The 17,314-nt window shown below is 38.9% G+C and overlaps 1 pseudogene; it reads left to right on the plus strand.

The window, feature by feature from the left end:
* Window positions 1-2,042: 2,042 nt before the first annotated feature.
* Window positions 2,043-17,314, plus strand: part of LOC129496964 (voltage-dependent anion-selective channel protein 2-like) — a 33,787-nt pseudogene continuing 18,515 nt past the window's right edge.

A 17,314-nucleotide genomic window follows, 5' to 3' on the forward strand; every position in this document is an offset into this window, starting at 1 on the left:
GAAATTTTAGGAGGTTTTGTTGTTGTTGTTGTTTTTGTTGGCACAGCCACCAGAAGAGAGAGAGAGAGAGAGAGAGAGACAGAGAGAGACAGACAGAGACAGAGAGAGACAGAGAGAGAGAGAATGAGATTATTCTCTCTTTTTCCTTTGGATATTGTTGGGTTCAAATATTATGCATTGGCCTGATGTAGTCACAAGTACAATAGCCAGAGGATGAAGCCCTGCCTGCAGAGGGCAGAGCTGAAAGATGTAGAGAACCGGGCTTCTTGACCATGTTGTGGGAATCACTGACCTTGCCCTACCTCTGGAGTATCATTGCTTAAGACATACTGAATTTATTCTATTTAGAACTAAAATTACCCTAACTTGTAATACCCTTCCTTCCTTTTTTGCTTGACTTCTAGTTTCAGTCACTCAATACTATTTTTCCTATTGACAGGTGAGTTCTCGATTAAGTTTATAGAAATCTATATACCTACCACACATGATGCATTTTTTTAATTTGGATAATTGGCAGTTTCACCATAAAAACATCAGAAAATACACCCCAAGGAAATATATGTCAGTTTTCTTATATCCTTTCCTCTCTTGTTTCTATAAGCTGATGTAAACCATAGTGTTTGATGTGTCTGACATCTCTACCACTTGAAAAGAAGCTCTAAGAGGAAAAAACACAGTAACTCATAAGTATATACATACAAACTCTCTCGTTGGATTTTGCATGTGTGGAGGGGGGTTAAAAGGGAGCAGGTGATCCTCATATGTATGGAGCATATATGTCTGCCATATTTACCTTTTTAAAAACTCTTTCCCTCTCTACTAAATGTGACGTTTTGAAGGCTGAAATAATACCTTATTCATTTTTGTAACTCCAGTGCTCAAGAGATCTTTAGTACCTAGAAAGTACCCTGTAAGGATTTGTTGGCTAAATGGATGAATTAATGGAAAAGTAAATGAATAAATAAAATAGCAAGTGAATAAACATATACTGCATTTACTATTCATATGTTAGGATTTAACACTTTATTTTGTAATGACATTTTTAATAGCTAGGTTGTAGGTCTCCAATAAATCTTAAGTTCTTGGAGGGCTGAGGAAATTTTATACTGCTTCTTTATCATTCACTTAGAACAATTTGTCAAGCTCTTAGTGTATATTAAATATTGGGCATGTGGGTGTTTCTTATTGATTAGAAGCTTTTAAGAAAGCTGATAATTTCGTATTTATTAGTTTCATTAGATATAGGAGCCACTATGTTACCATGCCTATTTATTTGACAGATTTTTATTTTGCACCTGCTTTATACCAGGTACTGTTCTGGATTCCAGAGGCAAAATGATGAGCTAAATGTACAAGGTCCCTGTTCTCAAGAAAACTACAATCTAGCATGGCAACAAGCAAATAAATAAAGAGGATAATGTTGGATCTTTTGGTTTTGAGTTCCTGATTATAGAAGGGCAAAGCCAAAAATCTGACCAAGACAAGTGGGTGACCTGGGGGTGTAGTGTAGGGATAAAACTTCACACGTAAGTAAAAGAACTGAAGGCCAGAGAATAGATGGAGATATCCATATGGATGTTGAAATTCTCAGCATGATGATGAGAAGGAATGAAGGACAAAGACTATGAGCTAACATGGAAACTTCAATAAATGAAAGCAGCAATGGATTGTTGGTGGATGACAGACACAATGTGGCATTGAAGTGGCTTGAGTTTCAAGGGAGCAAGAGTGTGTGAAGGAAAATTGTGAACAGTGTGTTTGGATGGGGCCATGAGGAGCAAGACAAACCCACTCCAGTCTTCTGGCCCAGAGGTTTATGTCATTTGAGGGGAATTAGCTCTCTCAGGTGATAATCTTCATTTAAGACAAGACGTAAAGAGAACATTTAGGGAAAGGTTGAGTATATTAGAGAGTTTGCTAGTAGAAAAGTATAATTCCAGAAGGCACACTTCTGAATTATATAACCCCAATTCAGTATGTCTTCGGGAAGACCTAGCAGGATGGGAGGGTAGACAGTTGGGGCAGTTTCATGGATGTTCAGCATGGAGATGAATGCCCTGGTGATGGTGGTAATGTGGCGGGTATGGGTTTCTGAAGGTGCCCTAGGATAACAGCATGTGAGACAATTCTGAGCATTTACAGCAAGTGTGCCTGTCATTGTATACCAGAAGTTTTGGGGAGCCCAGGCCACTGATTCAGATTTTGTGTTCCTAACGACAATCCCATGTCTAAAGCAAATATATCTCTGCTTTGTTGTGAAGCAGAGTGATGCAATAGAAAGATTGTTATTGCAGAGGAATTCAGAAATTTGGATTCCAATTCCAGTTGTACTAACTAGCTGGGTTCACTTTGTCACATCACTTAACTTTTCCGGGCCTCAATTTCCTCACCTGTAAAATGAACAAGTTGGACTATCTCAGAGAGGAACCAAACTGGAAAATTGGTTGCCTCAGATTCCAAAGTAAATGGTTCTCTGAACTGGTTCCTCCGCCACAACATACTCATAAAGTATATACTCATTATGATTGCAGATTCAGCAGTTAGATGACGCTAGATTTTTATCTAAGTCCGAAATACTAGTTATGAGACTTAACTCTCTAAATCATTTGTAAACTCTAATTTTCTCATCTGGACAGTCTCAAGAGGTATTGTGAATAGTAAATGATTCAATGCCTGAAAAATAGTAAACACTTAATGTATTTTAGTTGTTTATTATTAAATGTGATTGATTCATTTAAACATTGAAAGTATGACACTTCCCATACACTCTAATGTTTCAATTTCAGTATAATGTTGATTGGTAAATGGCCTCTGGCACTTATGATCTTTTCAGGTCAAGAGTAGAATAACATCTAAATAGATGAAAAAGACTTTTCAGAGACATATGAACCTAATGTTTGAAGCTAAAGTTTTTTTTTGATCTTTATTTTGTCCAATTAATCATATTAATTAGAAATGTGGAAAAAATAGATGTCCCTAAGCACTGAGCTTCCCCCCTGTTTTCTATACTTAGAAAATAAATTTCGACCTGCCACTTTCTGGGTCAGAATACAGTACCTCTTTTACAGTGTTTATCTGTGGTTGTAGGCCAAAATGCATTCTTCCAACATTTCCTTTGGTTAGGACTTTAACTCTCCACAGGGAAACAACACCTATTATCATAGAAATAAATCTGGTAGGGCAGATAGAAAGATAGAGCCCTTTTGTATTAAAATGGGAAGCTACATTATTCATTATTTTCCAAATCAGTGAAATAAGGTTCATGGTATTTGTTCTCCCCTCCCAGTATTTACCCATCAATTCATATTTACCCCCAGATACATTGGGGGTCGTGGAATTTAACAGGCTCGAGAAGTTTTGAGAAAAAAAGAAAAGCAAAAATCAAACATATCATAAAATAACTACCCAGGCCCACATACCCTTGAAAAAATAAGAATCAAGCCATCCTCTTTCTATATAGGTGATAGAGAGATAGATAGATGACAGATAGATATGGATATATAGAGAAATAGATATTATATGTATATATCATATATAATACATATATAATACACATCATATCTATCATGTATTTTTTTTACTTTTCTTACTAGTATTTTGATGTTTTAACTAAAGAATAATAATAAATGTATTTAGAGATTAACTGGATTTAGTGCTGTGTTAAAAGGACCATGCTGATTATATATCTGCTTGATTGCCTGTTCATGGGTAAGGCACCCACATTCATCTAGAAAGCCTTGTCTGCCCTGCTGTAGCCTCTACCTGCTGGTGCCTGTCTCTTAGAATGTGCTTCCTTCAGGACCAGAAGAAATGGAAGCCCATTGCTATTCCCATTCTAAATGCATGGTTCTAACCCACTAGGGTTCACATGTACATAGAAATAATGATATGTTATTGGATCAGGACATGGACAGACTGAACATTAATGTGCTCGACGGTGCTGAGCCATCAACAGAAAATTCAAAGAAAAAGTTGCTCATTTGTTCCTTTGTTCAATACACAATCCTTCTGGTGCTTCCTGTGGCTGTTGCAGAAGGACCATGGTTATGAACAATGTGACATGATCTTTGTCCTTCTTGGTATGCGTAAACTTATGAAGCTGTGATTTGGAAGATGGATTGAATGTGTGTGTGTGTGTGTGTGTGTGTGTGTGTGTGTTCGTGCGTGTGTATAAGAGAGAGGGGAGCGGGATGGGATTGGAAATTTGGACTAGGTGGCCTACTTCCAGGTCTGTTATTAAATAGCTGTATAAGCATATAAATTGGGGCTATGTATATTCCCTTTCTCATTAGTCTCTGTGGAACAAAGGAGTTACTCTAAATGAAGTCCCTTTAGGTTTTTCAAAATTCTATGAGTCTCTGATTATTTGTATTTCTTGGGTAGCTCTGTGAATATATTACCAGGATAGGTATTGTGTGTCTGCCATTGGCTTCCTGGGAGCAGTGAGTTCTTCTAGGTATAGAAAAGGAAGAGTGCAGAAGGATGGAGCTTGGGAAACAAGCAGTACCAAAAGCAGCTCCAGGAGCAACAGCCTCTTGGACCTACCCTCAAAAGTCATGTGTAAGCCAAGGAAAGGAGAAACATGGTGGTTCCACTTTGATGGATACAGTTGACATGGTTTAGGAAAAAAGAAAAAAAGAAAAAAAGGAGCCATTGTCAATGTGCTGTGAAATATTAATGAATGTAATTTTGGAAATAAGATGTTTTAAGTGGTGTCATACCCATCAAAGTTTTCCAATATCTAACCAACAGATAAGTCATTTGCAATAAAAGTTAAAGAGGAAAAAGGAAACCAGATAAGCAAACAGTGTGAGGATAACATTATTTCATTACATAAATCAATACTTTTATTTTATTTGTTTTCAAAACTCATTCTTTTGTGCTTATACACATGTGTGTGTTTGTGGGTGTACACATGTGCCTTGGTTTTTAAAAAGCTCCTTCAAAGATTAAAATAGCAACATAGGGATGGATGCCAAAGCATTTAGGGATGAGTGTGGTCAAGGTCATAATCCCAGGCTTGCTGTACATTTCAAGGTCATCCGTGCTCCTGAAGATGCATGCAGGCAAGAGTGAGTACTAAAAGATAAGGGTTCCAGAAAGGTAGTAGGAAACAGCTGAAAATTTCTAGCTTTGCAGGATATGCAGTTGACATTCTTTAAAAAAAAAAAGAAAAAAAGAAAAAAAACAAATATGAGGCACCATTAATGCCTTCTAAGCTGTAGCTATACTCTGTTGTTTATCTAGATTGATGCTTAATGTTTAAATGGATTTTTTAAATGCGGATTCTGATTGAGTAGGTGTGGGGTAGGACCCAAGAGTTTGCATTTTAAACCGTGTGATGGCAAAACTGCTGATATACGGGATACACTTAGTAATAAGAATCCTGGAGTTCCTGTTGTTAGGGGGGCTTGCTTTAAAAGGACACTCTCTTAATGCTCTCCAGGAGAATTTTTTTAATTACATTTTTGTCATTTCTCCCACGTTCTCATAAACTTTATAGGAAGGAATGTCTAATATCCAATCTGAATTTTACAGACCATAGTCAGTCACATTTCTTCCCATGTCTTTCAAGGTGAAAGAAGGTTGGTTCTATTTATTTATTTATTTATTTATTCATTCATTCATTATTTTTAGTTTAGATTGATAACTATCACATTACTCCCCTGCCTCCTGCTCTGCCCAGTTTATATACCTCAAGCTTTCTTGATTCCTTTCTTTCTTTCCAATACATCTCCAAATTGATGTGGAGATATTTCTTTATTTTTTTTTTTAATTTCCCAAATTGGTTGCTTTCACTGTTTATCCCTTGACTGTCTTGGATACAGGACATTCCACTCCTGCAGAGATTCCCTGGTGGGCAGTAACACACTTCTGCATCCCCAGGCATCTACCATTTAAGGACAGAAGCATAGGAAGATACAGGGTTTCATTTATTAAGGGCACTGGGAACATGCCAACATGGGGATGCACTGGGGTAGCATTCTCCAGATGTTGAGAAGTCTGGCTTGGTTTGGGGGCTGCTGGTGACTATTTTCTATTCTAATGTAGTCACAGCACCTGAAGGGAATCTTGGGTCCCCAAGCATGAAAGATGCAAAGAAATGGTGAATTGAAAGGCCCTTGTGGGTACAAGTCTAAGTTGACTGGTTCTGACCGTGACGGTGACATTCATTTCCCGTCTGCTGCCAGCACTGAAATCATGGCTAGACAGAGGAGCAGAAGTTAATTGCCTCAGGGAAAAGGTCCTTGCGTTAATTGTCACGTTAAACTTCACACTGCATTAAAACTTGGAGCTCAGGTTTATCCTGGCAGCTGGGCTCAGAGGAGCCATGGAATCTCATGTGTGTACTTAATGACTCTTCTCCAGAGAAATTTTCCACTGCCATTGAGACTCAACTGGTAAAATGTTTAGCTTGAACTATAGTTTGAAAACTTCAGCAGGTCCAGGAAGCCTGGAGAAGGAGGAAACCGGATTTTGTCAATGGATGAGGAGTGTTGAGTGAGATGTATCAAGAAAGACTAGCCTCTAGACTCAGGTGGGCCAAAGTGATTGGTAAAGATGGTCCTGAGTTACATAATTAACACAAGACAATGACACAGATGGCAATGACACCCAGATTAATGAAGAAACTGCAAAACGCCAACATTTGATTGGTTGGCTGGGAGTAAAAGGGCTTGAAAACAGGAAGCTGCCGGTAACAAAATCTTGGGAGAGGTAGAGAACAGTGATCTTTCTACAAGCCCATAGCACACTGGAGCCATTCCCATCTTCTCTCCAGTTGATAGCCTTCCTTCCTTTCTTCGATATTACATTCACGAGGTGAATATGTAGAGTGAAAACTCACTGAAAATGCTGCCAGATAACCTGGGCACTAATTACGAGCTCAGGTTAATCCTTTAACAGCAATCATGTGACCTTGGGCAAATCATGTTGTAGCTTTGAACCTCAGATTCCCTGTCTTTAAGATGGAAATGGTATCACCCATCTTGCAATTTAGACATTTCTTTATAATTTCTAGTGTGCAGTGAAACATCGTGTATAAAGCAATCTTTAACATCAGGTAGATGGTAGGCGCTCAACAATTTTGGAAACCTGATACAAGTCTGAATGCATCATCCTAATTCATTTCCTCTGAGTGCTCCTAATTTTAAGTTGTTTAACTGTGTCTTGCTCAAGGTTTTTATATTTTGTTCTAAGTGTACAGAAGGTTTGTGGACCAAATAAGAAAGTCAAATCCTTAAGGAATGATATTATGCCATCTCCTGCTTTAAATTTCCACCAGAGACCCAGATAGCTCAGTTCAATTCGGTTTACATATATTGATCTTTCGCTAGTACCAAGGCGTCCTACTGGCTACCATGAAATGAACAACAATGAACAGGACATAGTAACTGTCATCAGGAGATATAGTATTTATTAGAGAACTAGCTAATTATATTAAAAGAGGACTGTGACAAGCACCCTAGGCAAGATGAGATTAATATCCATGGGAGTAATGAAGAAGAAGAAGAAGAGAAAAAAAAAAAAAAACCTCCTTCTCATGAGATAGGGGAACGTTTTTGGAAGAGGTGATATTTATGGCAGGCTTTAAAGAAAAGAAATGGTCCAGCCCCTGTTTCAACCTCTTGTCCTTCTGGAGGAGGTCAAAGGCAATAGCTCTTTGAATCATATTGAATTGCTGGTAGTCAAAGGTGAAGCCAATGCACAGCATTAGGTCCTGGTTTCTATATTATCACAGTATGGAAAAAGTATTGGACACTTAGTCCATACCCTTGTTTGCAAGGAAGGCATTCAATCTTTCAACACAAGTCGTTATTACTTGATTTTATACTTCCTTGCAACTTCTCACACTCGGTGTATTTGAAAACCAATTTCCTCTCACTGAGTAGGTTACTACCTGCTAAACCATTGAGATTCGAGAAGAAAATCAGCTTTTATTATTTTTTTTCATGTGGTTAATTACAGTTCCCTTTCACCTAATTTTAAAAACAAAACAGCAACAGAAAAAAAAAAAACCCTCATTAATCATCTTCCAGTGTCTTCCCTGAACCCTCTCAGCTCATCCAAATCTCCTATAAACTGAAGCATACGGAACCGGACTTGGGCACTAGGGAGGACATGGCCAGGATTTCCAAGAAAGACACTGACTACCCTCAGTGCCAGTCTACTCAAGACCTATCCATTGTTCATTTGAACACAGCAAAATGCTAGCTGCCTTAACAAAATATGACCCCGTGGATTCACGGTTTGCCTAAATTCCAAGTTGTTTCATTGAGAAAACTAAAGGATTGGGGTTGACATTTGAGATGAACATCAACAACTGGCTTTTTAAGTGTTTACCTAGGTCCCAAGATTGCATCTGAATGGATCTTCCAGCCTTCTGCGTTTTGTCTACCTGCCTCCACCGTCCCAACCCCCACACCCCTCCACAGTGGATGGAATGGGATTGAGCTGCATCAGAGCTCCCTGAGAAGTAAATCATACCTTGCTTCAATTCTGTAGGATTTCTCCCTCCCCAGTTAAATGTGTTTAACCTTTGGAGTAAAGCAGTATGATATTCAAACATCTTCTAATGAGGCTCTTAGACTCAGGGCTTTGAGATTTTATTCACCTGAGTGGTTTCCCTTAAGCCTGCAGAAAAGACAATTGCTAGGTTTAATAGCATCTCTCCTTTGTTAGGAAGCCAGAAACCAAGACTTGTCAGTCAGTTAAGAAGCCGTGATTGTGTTCGTGCTTTAGCCCCATGAAAGCCTGGACACATTACCACTTGGGCTCAGCTGGCTGTAGTCTAGGTCAACATCTCTGACAATATCACCAGCCTTTCACAGTCTCTACGAAGAACTATTTCCAGGATGTGCAGAGGGAAGTGGGAGGTTATTATCTCTGCTCATAGGTAATATTCATCATATTTATTATGCCTCTTACAGGAGTGGGGAAATCAACCACCAGAAATCAATCTTTCCTAAATAACTCCATAGGAATCTGGCTACATTTTAGGGTAAAGGCTAAAGGGGAAAAGCATCTGGGTCTGGGTAAAATATCCTGGGCTGGGGATAAAGAGACCTGCTGCTAATTAGCTAAATAACGTCTAGATGGGTTAGGTCATCCATTTGGGTCTTAGTTTTTCTTTCTGTGAAGAGGGATACTAATCTTCTAACAGTGAAGGTTACCATGAGCATTAGATGATGCAAATGATGAGGAACATCTTTGAACGTAGAAGTACTAGGAGAAATTATGTGTTTTCTTATTCACTGTTGCCCCGATGAAATGAATCAGACATATCTCTTCATCACCTTCTCCACACCCACATAAAGGTGTTTCAGGTTTTAAGATATCAGATATGGGACGCCTGGATGGCTCAGTGGTTGAGCGTCTGTGTTTGGTTCAGAACCTGGTCCTGGGGTCCTCAGATCAAGTCCTGCATCAGGCCCCCATAGTGAGCCTGCTTCTCCCTCTGCCTGTGTCTCTGTCTCTCTCATGAATAAATGAATAAAATCTTAAAAAAATATTCTAGAAGATACCTATATACCTAGGGGACTTGTCTCAAAACAGAATAATGCTTACAAAATTACTGGGCTGGGTATCCTGGACTTGGGAGGATCCAAAGACAGAACAAGTGCTTCTGCTAGCTAACCACCTCTCCAGGGATGTTGTTAGGATTAGAGACACAAGAAGAAACAATCATAGCACATGCTTCAGCCAAAGGAGACTTGGGGAGGAGAAAGTTTCTGGAATAAACCACATGGGGTCATGCATGACACGACAAGGAGCTTCTGTTTGAGAGGACTGAAGGGAAAAGTTGAGAAAGGTGATAGAATTGCAGATCAGTGTTGTTAGCATGAGGTATAAAGCTCCCTGCCCCAAATTTGACAAAGAATTGAACACTATCCTTGGTCTTCAGCATTACCCATATTTGGAGCATAATCAATGTTTCTTATGGGTCGGGGAGTTCATGAGCCTGGTTTCAGAAATCCCTGCAGGGTTTGGTTTGACAGTTCAGCTTGTTAAGTCCTACTGAAGCACACTGAACACAGGCACAGCCAACTAAGTGTTCACTGGTGCCTCAGAGGCAAGACTCTGTGCTTTTATTCCCGCTTCCATCTGATAGCAGTCCCAACCTGCAGAGGTCCTGGTTGAATGTGGATCTTTTCATACTGCAGAATTCAGAGAAATAGGGAATGGGTTGAGGATAGAATAGGGAATAGAGCCTGGGCTTTGAAGGCAGGCAAATGTAGGAACACAGTTTTACCAATTACGTAGCAAACTGCTCACTCTCTCTGTGCCTCAACGTGTCTATCTGTCTATTGGCAATAATCATATCTTTCCTCTATGGTCGTTGTGAGGATTGAAGGCACCCTGACATACATTCCAGCACAAGTAGGAGGTTTTGAGTTATAGCTCACTTCTCCCTCATGAAGTCTTTATGACTGTTTGGCACACAACGGGGCGCCTTTCTGGTGGGAACAGTGGTTATAGCTGCATTTGCACAGGTTAAAGAGAGAACATAATGTGTGCTTAATAAAATGATAGCTTGGAATATCCCTCCAGGGGCAGAAACCTGAATTTTCCCTACATGGGCAGCATTTTATTAAGCAACTTTTGGGAATCCACAACTTTGTTATTATGTTTTTATTCCTTTTTTTTTTTTTTGCTTGCTTGCTTGCTTGTTTATTTTTTTTTCTAGCTGTTAAAATAAAGATGATATTGGCATTATTATTTGGGAGACTTTGTTCACTGTGGCAAATATTGCCCAAGTATCTAAGGAGCCCCAGGTCTTTCAGGAAATTGCATATTTAATCAGCCCCAAACTATTCTTAAACGAGTTAAACAGTTAAGGTAACTGCTTAATCTGGGGAATTGTATTACATCTTTCTAGCAGAGCGCCCCCATTTTTAGAATTAGGAAAAGATGGTAATAAACTGGACCTGCAGTCCCTGTGTTGACACAGGGGTGGGAAGGAGGATTACCAAATGGATTACCACTAGTGACTACACCCCAAAACGCATCTTTTCTGGCAACCGCTTCTCTTTCCCGGTTCTAGGATTTTCTTCTCACCTCTTACTAGCTGATGATTCTTCCTCAACCCTGCCACCGGTCACCTGCATTCCTTCATCCTTTGTGGGTGAACAAGGAGCTTTAAATGCAATGCCTACTCCCATAAAGGTTGGGATCCTTCAGCTAGGCAAAGTCAAAGGTATCTATCAACTTTCAGATGACAAACTAGTATAAATAACAAGATCCAGCATGGGTGACTCTCAGATAAGTAATGATACCTCATTTGAGGAGTAGAAAAAAACTGTTCTAACCTGGGTCAGATTTAGATTTAAATTCTCTTTCTTCCAGTTAATGGTTGTGTGGATTTGGGCATGTCACTTAAGTCTCTGACACTCAGTTTCTTATTTCAGTTTAATGTGGAGATCAAAACAGTGTCATGATTATGATGGAATATATATATTTTATTATTATTATATTATATTAAATACTATATATATTGTGGTGCCCCCACAGCAAGCCTTTAATATGCCTTGGCTTATTTTTGTCTTTATTTACTAATACAGTTAATACTTTTTGTGATATGAGCATCTGTTGCTGGCAGTTGGAATGGAAAGTCAGTATGGTAGAAGTTCTACTGAAGAAGGAGGGGTTACAATGATGGTAGAGTCTAAGAAATCTCCCAAAGATTATAGGAGGGAGGTGAGGAGAGTAATAATGTATCTAAAGACTGATATGAGAGGATGCTTTCCATTGAGAGTTAAAGAAGGGGTGATGTATATATGAAATTCAGTGAATGTATGGGTTTCATGGACTAGAAAGTCCTGCTGATGACACTGAACCATTGTCACCTTCCAGACTTGGAGTCCTAAGAGCCTGAGGCACAGATTTTAAGACTCAGAGGTAAAGAGAGACCCTGTAAGATGTCTATTTTGGCTTTCCAGACGTGGGCTGAGTTGGTCTCTGGAGACCTTCCGAGATAATACACAGTTTCAAATCTTCTTGGATTTCCCATGTCAGGTTCTCCAATAGGGTGATGAGTTGAGAAGGGATGGAGGAAGGATAAATGGAGATTAGAACTGATAGGGCTTCAACCAAAAGCTCACCTTGCTATAGGTCCCAGTATTAAAGCAAGTCCTCTGATGTTCCCAGACTCAAACATACAGGTTGTCTCTGCATAACTCTGAGGGATCAGGAAGTTCCCCCACAGTATCTTGAGACTTTGGAAAATTTGCATAGCTTCCAATAATAAGTCTTCTTAACAATAAGTGCCCCTTGGAGATAGTTATACCTGGGATTTGGTATACTGGGTTCAAATCCCAGTTTTGCTCCTTGCAGCTGTGTAATCTCATACAATTTTTTTTAATTCTTATGGATTCTTTTTTTCCACCGAAAAATGGAGATAATGTTAAAATAATACATTGGGTCTTTGAGACAACAAAGAAGATAATACCCTTACTGTACTCTAGTGCCTAACACTCAATACACAGGAGCTGTTGTGGTTATTGTTAACTTGTTATTAGAATTGTCTTTAGTCTGGATCTAAAAGGAGCCAACCCATTGCAGAGATTAAATCTATTAAAGAGAATCAGAAACTGAGAAGCATAATGGGGAAAGAGAAAGTAAGGCTTAGGAAAGTTGAGTGGGGTAAGCTAGTCTACTGGTAGAGTTAGTGAAAGGCCTTGATAAAAAAAAAAGGGGGGGTGGTTAAATCCTGATGTATTTTGTGGGAAGTAGCGCCACAAGGCTTGGAGGGGGGATGAAGGGAAGAGATGTCTTTTAAACCATAAGCAAAGCAAGCTCCTTTAATATTTCCTACCTTCCTAGTCTCAGTGGAATTTGTAGAATTAATGAACTAATATCTACAAAGTACTTAGAGACTATCAAGTGAAATAAATATGGAAATCCCAAGTAGTATTATAATTTTATTAAACATTTATTGAACATGGTACAGAATATATAGGTAACTATACTTTCCACACAGAGGGCTTAGAATATAATTGCGATGTTTTTATTAATCATCTTGAGGGCAGAGGGAATTAGCTAAACAATACGTTTGAAATATCTCTGAAAAATTCAGATGGATATTGCATCTGGTCACCGTAATTTGCTCCCTGAATTTTTAGAAGGTAGTTGTAGTATGGTCATTATACAACAGTAATGTTGATACTGATATTCATGATAATAATAAAAGCCAAAAAAATAACATGCCAGACATTCTGGTAGTACTCCATATGTTATCTGTAAATTTGATAATGAATACTGAGAGTTAGGATTAATATCCCCATTATATATTTGAGTAAGTTGAGGCTTGGGAAAGCTATTCAATATTACGTGGCTCAGAAGTGGTGCATTTGACTTTATAAGCCATCAAAGACTTGCTCCTGTACCATGTTTTTCCCATCCTTATTTAAGAGAGTTGGATATTCTGGGAGTATAAGAGCACTGTGATGCCATCTGTGGTCTTAAGCCAAACATTCTTGACATAGACTCCATACACTCTCTCTGAAATGTTCATGGAATGCCATGAAATTCTTTACAGACTTATATATAATGTGTTTTGCATTTTTCTGGAGAGTAGGTCTAGAAACTTCCATCAGGTTCTAATTATAAACTCTAAGGAGTTTATAATCCAAATAAGGGTAAGTAAGTACCACTGGGCCCATCTTGGGCCAACTCTAGATGGTGGACAGGGTCTAGGAGCATGCTTAACATGAACCTAATCCTTAACTACTTAACTTAGAAATCACAGCACTCAAGAATATGTGTGTGTGTGTGTGTGTGTGTGTGTGCGCGCACGTGTGTGTGTATGGACAGGAGTGCCAGAAGTGGGTATGGGGTGGAAGATTCGGGATCTATTTTGTACTTTTCTTCTACTGATGTCTATACTCCCTGTTTTTTAGTCTTCTCTTATGAAGCAGAGATATTGTAGAAACTCCCAAGGTCTCTACCCAGCCTAGACCCAGGCCCATCTTAAGTGCTAGCTCTTCTGTTATATGTTCCCTGACTTTCACAGAAAAGTTAACTATACCTTCATTTGTGTACATCTCAGTACAAACTCCCATTCAAAACATTACGTTGCATAGTAATTACTTGTTTATGTATTCATTCCTTTTGTCAGACTTTGCATTTCTCTTGGGTAAGAACTATATAATATTCATCTTTTTATTTATTCTAGACATTATGTATGGCATAGTGCCTAGAATATAGTCAGTACTCAATGAAAGCCTAAGAAATAGACAACTTATTGGATACATAGATGGATAGATGGACGTACTGACAAGTGAATACCCTTGTTATAGTCTTGAAAGCTAGGATATTGAAGGGCATATATTAGTAGGTAAAGATTCACTAATTTTAGGCTAGCTTATACATAGACCTATGTTAGTTAAATTGGTGATGAGTCAGAGAAGGGGATCATACATGGATTCGTGCTTCTCTTATGCTTATGGCTTTAGAAGGATGATTTGGCATAATAGAATTTTGCAAAGAGTATAACTTTTCTATTTAGAATAAAGTTAGGTGATTGGAAAGCCATAGCATGCTGCAAAGCTTATATCAGTTTTCCAGCCTTCTGCAAAAGGTACTCTATAGCTGACTTTCCAGCTCCTGCTTTATGTAATTTGGCTTAATAGAGAGTGAAAGCTTTTCATGCTCACAAAAGCCTAATATTAGCATCTCAGTAATGTATTCAAGTTGCCACCTACCCATATGGGCTACATATCCTTGGAGGAGCCAAATAGGACAAGAGAATTCCTGCTATTTTAGAGTACCTTTGACAGCGAAGAGGATAATCATTTTAAACAATCTATCAGGCTTACATTGACTGAAAATTCCTGGCTTGTTAGCCTGGCTCATCTTCCTGGCTAGCCTGAGTTATCTGTGTTTGAACAGAAAATGCTGTTATCTCTTATCCCATCTATTCCTGTGGTGAGCAATGGGTCTGTACCCACTGCTGGAACCAGTCCTGATGATATCATGCTCATCACCATGGGAACACTGTCCTTTTTGCAAAGATGAGAGTTAAGCCCACCCTAAAAAAGTCCAAGGGCTCTCTTGGAGAAGTATAATCAGAATTCTCCAGTGGGATTTAGGTATAATCTGTGAGGGGTGCCATGAAAGAATAAGTATTTATGAATTTTACTGAAAGTCTCCTGAATTCGAAGACTTAAAAAAGAAAATCCTATCTTCAAATAAAGAGATAAAAGAAGTATCCTCTTGCAGAAGTAGTTGAGTATTTACCCAGTACGATAATCTGTGTTTTTGTACTTTCTAGGGTACACTAAAATATCCTCCCAACCCTCCAATAAGCCTTGGTCCCTGGCGTCTCGGGAGAATAAAACCCAAGGACAAAGAAAAGTTGTCTGTGATATTTTGGTATAACTCCCTTGATCCTCCTTGCTGTAAAACAAGAGTTGTACATTTGCTACTCTTTGGTAAAGCATACTGCCTTCATGAATATAAGGCTCATTTTCATTCCCCATTTGTTCTGTGAGGATTATAGAGGAAAGTTCTGAGATTTCCACCGAGGGGGGAAAAAAAAGATTTGTGGCGTGAAAGATAACACTTCAGTTCCTAAATGGACATTTTACACATTCCTTGAATCCAGTGGTCCCTAGAGAAAGCCCTGTCTGTGTCAACACTGAGGCTATAAAGATAATTATGTTTTTTTAAGGCATTAGTCTATCACTAAAGTTACATGTTTGTGGGGAGACTATTTGTCCTGTTTTTTTAAAAAAAATTATTATTATTATTCTGCAATGTCAGAAACCATGGCTAAATCCATGGGGACCTGTCAGTATTGATGTCACCATTTTCTTTTGTTTGTTTTTTGTTTTTTGTTTTGTATCCCAAGAAATTTCCTGGCAGGTGGTTTCAATAGCCAGTAGAATCCTGACAGAGATGACAGAGTGCTTGGATGGGGAGAGCCATGCTATTTTGCAGAAGCCAAAGAAAGGGAGAACAAAGGGAGACCTACACCTTCTGGATTACAGGATCCTGATTCTGAGTCAAGTATCAGGAAAAGCTGACCGTTTAAGGAAATAAAGGCACTTTTAAAAGGTAACATGTCATTGCCATCTTGTGTCTGCGAACATTGTCCCCCAGACTCAAGCTGAGAGAAGTGCAATAATTTACTTAGACACATAGAACCGATGGGTTTTGGAACTGGATGTAACTCTGTACTCTAAGATCCAGACTACAAAATTACTGTCATTTTTAGCAAAAAGACTAGAAGCTGTTTAGAGTTGTTCTTGAATTTATCCAGGTATCACTCACTTCTGTGGTTGCTTACTATACAGTTCCTTTACCCACCATCTGAACCACACCCTGTGCTATTCTTTTATCTTCCCAAAGAACATGACAAAGTCAGTGAAGCAAAAGTTCATCTTTTCTTTGGCAACATTTTTTTTGCAACATTAATAAGAGACAGTAAAGAGCAGTCAAGGTATATCCAGCAAACTCAATCCTAAGAAAACCTAAACTTAACTTCTACAGTGAATCCAGCTCAGTTTTTAAAACCATCTCATTTGGGGAAGCTTTTGAAATTTTGCACTTACTTGAAGATTATAGGGAATTGAATTAAGAGGCTCTTTGACCCTCTGCTAGCTGGGATATAGATCAGGGCTCAGCCTGGCTGCTGCCTTATGTTGGCAAAGTAATTTGGACAATTCATCCACAACCTGCCTTTTGATCTGTAACATAGAAGTATGAACCCATGATTGGTTTAGTCTCATTGATTGGGTGCTCAAGTGCATGTGGAAACTTTAATGCTGTGATACTGCAGACACAGTTCAATACCCAGTCCACAGGGTTGCTAAAAAGGAATCCTTCTAGGATGCAAACCTGGTTATCACCCCCATTCCCCATCCCCCACCCTAACACCTTTTAGTGGCTTCCCCCCTTCCCCCCATTAGAACAATGTCAAAGCCTTCTTTCTGACATTTAGGTTGGATACAATCTGGCTCCTTCTCAGACCCATTTCCTACCCTCCTACTACATAGACTAGCAGTTGCTACTTAAATGTGTTTCTTATGCAAATGGTAGACGCTCCACATGGAATTTCATCCTTCTAGCCCCTCCATTTCCAAGGTCAGCAATTCCAGGAAGCCTTCTCCCTGTCTCATGTAGACTATGTTAGAGCTTCTCCTATACTTTCGTAGCACTTTATATACAATCCTCATCACAATGTATTGTGATGAGTGATTTTCTTATGCATACTACCATCTTTTCAGGACCTTTTTTGATAGCAGGAACTGTCTCCCATTCAATTACATATTCCAAGTATCAAATTTGGTATGTAGTAAAACATTAAGTGTAT

This window comes from Nyctereutes procyonoides, unplaced genomic scaffold (assembly GCF_905146905.1).
Source record: "Nyctereutes procyonoides isolate TBG_1078 unplaced genomic scaffold, NYPRO_anot_genome, whole genome shotgun sequence".
NCBI classification, from domain to species: Eukaryota; Metazoa; Chordata; class Mammalia; order Carnivora; family Canidae; genus Nyctereutes; species Nyctereutes procyonoides.